At 39.0% G+C, this 8,003-nt stretch overlaps 1 non-coding gene across 1 annotated transcript; it reads left to right on the forward strand.

The window, feature by feature from the left end:
- Positions 1 to 6,941: 6,941 nt before the first annotated feature.
- LOC132501673 (small nucleolar RNA SNORA31) lies at positions 6,942 to 7,070 on the forward strand. The gene has a single exon (XR_009534281.1). It is a non-coding gene; the product is annotated as a small nucleolar RNA SNORA31 (small nucleolar RNA).
- Positions 7,071 to 8,003: the final 933 nt, after the last annotated feature.

Genomic DNA, 8,003 nt, shown 5'->3' on the forward strand with positions numbered 1-8,003 from the left:
TGTCATATATGGCCTTTATCATGTTGAGGTAAGTTCCCTCTATGCCTACTTTCTGGAGTATTTTTTATCATAAATGGGTGTTGAATTTTGTTGAAAGCTTTTTCTGCATCTATTGATATGATCATATGGTTTTTCTCCTTCAATTTGTTAATATATTTTATCACATTGATTGATTTGCATATATTTAGGAATCCTGCATTCCTGGGATAAACACCACTTGATCATGGTGTATGATCCTTTAAATGTGCTGTTGATTTTGTTTGCTAGTGTTTTATTGAGGATTTTTGCATCTATGTTCATAAGTGATATTGACCTGTAGTTTTCTTTCTTTGTGACATATTTGTCTGGCTTTGGTATCAAGGTGATGGTGGCCTCATAGAATGAGTTGGGGAATGTTCCTCCCTCTCCTATATTTTGGAAGAGTTTGAGAAGGATAGGTGTTAGCTGTTCTCTAAATGTTTGATACAATTCTCCTATGAAGCCATCTGGTCCTGAGCTTTTGTTTGTTTGAAGATTTTTAATCACAGTCTCCATTTGAGTGCTTGTGATTGATCTGTTTATTTTTTCTAACTCTTCCTGGTTCAGTCTCAGAAGGCTGTGCTTTTCTAAGAATTTGTCATTTTTTCCATGTTGTCCATTTCATTGGCATAGAGTTGCTTGTAGTGATCTCATGATCCTTTATATCTCTGCAGTGTCAGTTTTTACTTCTCCTTTTCCATTTCTAATTCTATTGATTTGAGTCTTCTCCTTTTTCTTCCTTGATGAGTCTGGCTAATAGTGTATCAATTTTGTTTATCTTCTCAAAGAACATAGTTTTAGTTTTATGGCTCTTTTCTGTTGTTTCCTTCAGTTGTTTTTCATTTATCTATAATCTGATCTTTATGATTTCCTACCTTTTGCTAACTTTGGGAGTTTTTTTTCTTCTTTCTCTAATTGCTTCAGGTGTAATTTCAATTGTTTATTTGAGATGTTTCTTGTTTCTTGAGGTAGAATTGTACTGCTATAAACTTCCTTCTTAGAACTGTTTTTGCTGCATTCCATAGGTTTTGGGTCTTCATGTTTTCATTGTCATTTGTTTCTAGGCATTTTTTTTGATTTCCTCTTTGATTTCTTCAGTGATCTGTTGGTTATTTAGTAATGTATTGTTTAGCCTCCATGTATATGTATTTTTTACAGTTTTGTTTCCTTTAATTGATATCTAGTCTCATAGCATTGTGATTGGAAAAGACACTTGTTATGATTTCAATTTTCTTAAATTCACCAAGGCTTGATTTGTGACCCAAGATATGATCTATCCTGGAGAATGTTCCATGAGCACTTGAGAAGAAAATGTATTCTGTTGTTTTTTTTAGAATGTCCTATAAATATCAATTAAGTCCATCTTGTTTAATGTATCATTTAAAGCTTGTGTTTCCTTATTTATTTTCATTTTGGATGAACTGTCCATTGGTGAAATTGGGTGTTAAAGTCCCATACTTTGATTGTGTTATGACAGTTTCCCCTTTTTATTAGCATTTGCCTTATGTATTGATGTGTTCCTGTGTTGGGTGCATAAATATTATAATTGTTATTATCTTATTCTTGTATTGATCCCTTGATCATTATGTAGTGTCCTTCTTTGTCTCTTGTAATAGTTTTTATTTTAAAGTCTCTTTTGTCTGATATGAGAATTGTTAGTCCAGCTTTCTTTCAATTTCCATTTGCATGGAATATCTTCTTCCATCCCCTTACTTTCAGTCTGTATGTGTCCCTAGGTCTGAAATGCGTCTTTTGTAGACAACATTTATACAGGTCTTGTTTTTGTATACATTTAGCCAGTCTATGTTTTTTGGTTGGAGCATTTAATCCATTTACATTTAAGGTAGTTATTGATATGTTTGTTGCTTTTACCATTTTCTTAATTGTTTTGGGTTTGTTATTGTATGTCTTTTCCTTCTCTTGTTTTTCCCGCCTAGAGAAGATCCTTTAGCATTGGTTTTAAAACTGGTTTGGTGGTGCTGAATTCTCTTAACTCTTTCTTGTCTGTAAAGATTATAGTTTCTCCATTGAATCAGAATGAGATCCTTGCTGGGTAATCTTGGTTGTAGGTTCTTCCCTTTCATCACTTTAAATATGTCCTGCCAGTCTCTTCTGGCCTGCAGAGCTTCTGTTGAAAGATCAGCTGTTAACCTTAGGGGGATTCCCTTGTATGTTATTTTTTTGTTTTTCCCTTGTTGCTTTTAATATTTTTTCTTTGTATTTAATTTTTGATAATTTGATTAATATGAGTCTTGGCATGTTTCTCCTTGTATTTATCCTGTATTGGACTCTCTGTGCTTCCTGGACTTGATTGACTATTTCCTTTGCCATATTAGGAAAGTTTTGAACTAGATTCTCTTCAAATATTTTCTTAGGGGCTTCCCTGGTGGTGCAGTGGTTGAGAGTCCACCTACCAATGCAGGGGACTCAGGTTTGGGTCCCGGTCCAGGAAGATCCCACATGCCATGGAGTGGCTGGGACTGTGAGCCAAGGCCGCTGAGCCTGCGCATCCGGAGCCTGTGTTCTGCAATGGGAGAGGCCACAAGAGTGAGAGCCCTGCATACTGCAAAAAAAAAAAAAAATGTTTTTTTGTTCTTAGTCCCTTTCTTTTTCTCTTCTTCTTCTTGAACCCCTATAATTCGAATGTTGGTGCATTTAATGTTTTCCCAGAGGTCTCTGAGACTGTTCTCAATTCTTTTCATTCTGTTTTTTATTCTGCTCTGCAGTAGTTATTTCCATTATTTTATCTTCCAGGTCACTTAACCATTCTTCTGCCTCAGTTATTCTGCTATTGATTCCTTCTAGAGAATTTTAAATTTCATTTATTATGTTTTTCATCATTTTTTGTTTGCTCTTTAGTTCTTCTAGGTCCTTGTTAAACGTTTCTTGTAGTTTCTCCATTCTATTTACAAGTTTTTGGATCATTTTTACTATCATTACTCTGAATTCTTTTTCAGGTAGACTGCCTATTTCCTCTTCATTTGTTAGGTCTGGTGGATTTTTACCTTGCTCCTCCATCTGCTGTGTGTTTCTCTGTCTTCTCATTTTGCTTAACTTACTGTGTTTGGGGTCTCCTTTTCACAGGCTGCCGGTTCATAGTTCCTGTTGTTTTTGTTGTCTGCCCCCAGTGGCTAACGTTGGTTCAGTGGGTTGTGTAGGCTTGCTGGTGGAGGGGACTGGTGCCTGTGTTCTGGTGGATGAGGCTGGATCTTGTCTTTCTGATGGACAGGACCCCATCTGGTGGTGTATTTTGGGGTGTCTGTGACCTTATTATGATTTTAGGCAGCCTCTCTGCTAATGGGTGGGGTTGTGTTCCTGTCTTGCTAGTTGTTTGACATAGGTTGTCCAGCACTGTAGCTTGCTGGTTGTTGAGTGGAGCTTAGTCTTAGCATTGAGATGGAGATATCTTGGAGAGCTTTCATCATTTGATATTACATGGAGCTGGAAGGTCTCTGGTGCACTAATGTCCTGAACTCACCTCTCCCACCTCAGAGACCCATGGCTGACACCCAGCTGGAGCCCAAAAACCCTACCAGCCACATGGCTTAGAAGAAAAGGGAGAAAAAGAGAAAGAACAAAATAAAAAATAAAATAAAGTAATTAAAATAAAAAATAAAAAAGTTATTAAAAATAAAAAAATTAAAAAGTAACAAAAAAAGAAGGAAAGAAGGAAGAGAGCAACCATACTAACATACAAATCCACCAGTGATAACAAGCACTAAAAAGTATACAAAAAAAAAAGGGAGAGAAAGAACCCGAGAACAAATTGTAAAACAAAGTTATACAGAGAAAATCACAGAAAGAAGCATACACAAACACATACACAAAAAGAGAAAAAGGAAAAAATATATATATATATATAAAAGAAAGAAAGCAACAGAACAACCAAATCAGTAAACAAATCTACCAATGATAATAAACTCTAAATTCTAAACTAAGATAAACATAAGACCAGAAACAAATTAGATATAGAAAGCAAACTCCAAGTCTACCATTGCTTCCAAAGTCCACTGCCTCTATTGTGGGATGATTTGCTGTCTATTCAGGTATTCCAGAGATGCAGGGTGCATCAAGTTGATTGTGGAGCTTTAATCCGCTGCTCCTGATACTGCTGGGAAATATTTCCCTTTCTCTTCTTTGTTCGCACAGCTCCTGGGGTTCAGCTTTGGATTTGGTTCTGCCTCTGCGTGTAGGTCGCCTGAGGGCCTCTGTTCTTCTCTCAGACAGGACAGGGATAAAGTAGCAGCTGATTAAGGGGCTCCGGTTCACCCAGGCAGGGAGGAGGGAGGGGTACAGAATGTGGGGAGAGCCTGTGGTGGCAGAGGCCGAAGTGACTTTGCAACAGCCTGAGGCACACCCTTTGTTCTCCCGGGGAAGTTGTCCTTGGATCACGGGACCCTGGTAGTGACAGGCTGCACAGGCTCCTAGGATGGGAGGTATGGATAGCAACCTGTGCTTGCACACAGGCTTCTTGGTGGCTGCAGCAGCAGTCTTAGTGTTTCACACCTGTCTCTGATAGCCGTGGCTTGTGCCCACCTCTGGAGCTCGTTTAGGTGGTGCTCTGAATCCCCTCTCCTCGTGCACCCTGTAACAATGGTCTGTTGTCTCAGAGGCAGATCCAGACATTTTCCCGGACTCCCTCTCAGCTAGCTGTGGAACACTAGCCCCCTTCAGGCTGTGTTCATACAGACAACCCCAGTCCTCTCCCTGGATCCAACCTCCAAAGCCTGAGCCTCAGCTCCCAGCCCCCACACGCCCCGGTGGATGAGCAGACAAGCCTCTCAGGCTGGTGAGTGCTGGTTGGCACCCATCCTCTGTGCAGGAATCTCTCTGCTTTGCCCTGTGCATCCCTATTGCTGTGCTCTCCTCCGTTGCTCTGAAGCTTCCCCTCCACCCTCGCCTCCCCCTGTCTCCACCAGTGAAGCGGCTTCCTAGTGTGTGGAAACATTTTCTCCTTCACAGCTCCCTCCCAGAGGTGCAGGTCCTGTCCCTATTCTTTTGTCTTTGGTTTTCTTTTTTCTTTTGCCCTACCCAGGTATGTGGGGAGTTTCTTGCCTTTTGGGAAGTCTGAGGTCTTCTGCTAGCGTTCAGTAGGTGTTCTGTAGAAGTTGTTCCACATGTAGATGTATTTCTGATATATTTGTGGGGAGGAAGGTGATCTCCATGTCTTACTCCTCCACCATCTTGAAGGTCTCTCTTTAACACAGTTTTAATATCTTTAGGAAATTTTCAAGAAGGGCAGAAGTTGTGTTTATGAGCTCTTGTACATCTGAGAGTCTCTCTGATGTTTTAAAAAATAAATGACATTTTTAGGCCTAATTATTAGGTTACAGTTCGATTTGTCTGAAAATTTTATATATATTGCTTCTTTATTTTTCTGTTATGTAATTTTAGAGATGTCAGAGTCCTTCTGGTTTTTATTCCTTAGTGGTTAATCATTTTAGTTTTCTCTGCCTTTTCATAGAGGTTTTTCCTTGATTGTGCTACTTAAAAAAATTTTGTCTGAATAGTTCTAAAAAATGGTCTCTTTATTTTTTCTTGGTTTACCTTATATTTTCCATTATGTCTTGGGTTTTCTTTGATTACCTATATTCTTGTTTCTTGAAAATACTCATAATTGTTGGTTTGATTCTAATTCTTTATCTCTACATCAAATGTTTCCTCACATCATTTTCATTTTATTTCTTCATTGTTATTTAAGCACTTTAAAAAGTATTATGCAGATTTTTTTGTTTGGCTATTATAATTTTGGTTTCTTTGAAACATCTTTTGATTTTATTTAACTCCATTTACATTTTACTTTGTTGTCTTTGTGTCTCCTCATTTAACTGTCCTTTCATTTTATTGTATTTTTTTTCCTTTGATCCCCTGGGCTTGTTGACCACTTTTCATCGCATTATACTGAAGATGCCACAAAGTTTTCTGAAACTTTTCTTTTGGTTCCTCAACTAAACAAGGTTTAGGGTTTTGTTCACTCTGAGTCTTCAAAGATGATTTACCCTTTTCCTTAGATTTTGTTAATTTTTTAAAACCACCTTCATCCCCTTGCACCTGAACATTCAGTTTCTTTGTTTTTTAATTTTTATTTTATATTGGAGCACAGTTTGATTAACAATGATGTGTTAATTTCAGGTGTACAGCAAAGTGATTCAGGTATACATATACACGTATCTATTCTTCTTCAAATTCTTTTCCCATTTAGGTTATTACAGAACACTGAGCAGCATTCCCTGTGCTAGACTGTAGGCCCTCGTTGGTTATCTATTTTAAATATAGCAGTGTGTACATGTCAGTCCCAAACTCCCAATCTATCCCTCCCCCCAACTCTTCCCCCCTGGCATCCATAGGTTCAGAACATTCAATTTCTTATGAAAAAAAATATACTGAGACCTTTGCAGCCAACTTGTATGTGGCTTATGTTGGCTTCACTGTCTATTTGGGTGGCTGTTGGTGGCTTCTGAAAGCTACTGATCTTGATCTCTTTCCTACTTCTAAATCTTGGTTCTCTGAAACATTGAAATGATGGAGTTTCTCAGTGTTTCTCAACAGCAGCAACAGTCAGGATCAATTACAGAGCTTTAAAAAGTACATTTTTCTGGACTTCAGACCTGGAAATTCTGTGCATATATGTACGTGTTTGAAAGAATAATGGAGCAGGGCTTGGAAACCTGTATTATAAAAACCCAATTTGGGCCTCCCTGGTGGCGCAAGTGGTTGAGAGTCCGCCTGCCGATGCAGGGGATACGGGTTCGTGCCCCGGTCTGGGAGGATCCCATATGCCGCGGAGCGGCTGGGCCCGTGAGCCATGGCCGCTGAGCCTGCGCGTCCGGAGCCTGCGCGTCCGGAGCCTGTGCTCCGCGACGGGGGAGGCCACAACAGTGAGAGGCCCGCATACCGCAAAAGGAAAAAAAAAAAAAAAAACCCAATTTGATTTGACAGACCTGGAGCAGTACTATCTGCTGCTAAGGTTTGCACTCCAGATGTAAGAAAAAAGCATCCTAGTGCTTTCTGTCTGTCTGATTTTGTCAGCCAAGATTGAATGGAGGAAATTCAGGAGAAAAAAGTGATAAAACAGAGAGAAAAATGGAGAGAGAATTTCTGCAACTCAGAAATAACATTGTAAACAGAGAAGAGTCTATTTTATTCTAAAAAGAATCTAAAATTTGAATTAAAAAAAAAAACAGATTTGAGTACTGGCAATTACTGCAATTAGCACTATATTTTTCTCAACTCCCACCAACTGATTTTCCTTTTCCAGATTATTCCTTCTAAGCAACACTGGCAGGCGAGCAACCTGTGCATTTGCACTGGACCTTGTGCTCAAATGGCCCCATGCTTGGTCTAATTTTCTCTTGTCACTGTCTTAAAATTCTTAATTTTATCTTTGAACCTGTGTTTTGTAAGTGAAGTCCAGTTGGACCATGGGGTATGTGCATGAGCAGAGGAGATACACACAATACGCCTGTCTGCCATTCCTCACAGCCCCATTTGTATTTTGCTTTTGTGATGAGCACAGAATTCTGGTAGACCACCATGTGTGGGATTTGAAAGACAGAGTGAGTCCCTCTGCAATTTAGCATGTTAATTTCCTATTGCTGCTGTAATAAAATACCACCAACTTAGTGGTTTGAACAATATAAATTTTCTTACAGATATGAAAGTCAGAAGTCTGAGGTTAAAATCAAAGACTTTTTTCTAGTTTCTAGAGATTGCCTGCATTCTTTGCCTCATGGCTGCATCCCCTGGAAATGCTGGACAAATAGCATTTTCCAGTTTCTTTCTCTGCTCTCATTGTCACATTGCTTTATCTGACTCTCTGGTCCTTCTTTCTTCCTCTTTTAAGGATTACCTTGGGTTTACCTGGATAATCCAGGATAATCTTGCCATCACAAGATCCTTAATTAAATCACATCTACAAAGTCCCTTTTGCCATGTGCAGTAACATATTCACAGGTTTGGTGATTAGGAGGTGGACATCTTTGTGG

Source organism: Mesoplodon densirostris, chromosome 1, assembly GCF_025265405.1.
Source record: "Mesoplodon densirostris isolate mMesDen1 chromosome 1, mMesDen1 primary haplotype, whole genome shotgun sequence".
Classification (NCBI taxonomy): domain Eukaryota; kingdom Metazoa; phylum Chordata; class Mammalia; order Artiodactyla; family Ziphiidae; genus Mesoplodon; species Mesoplodon densirostris.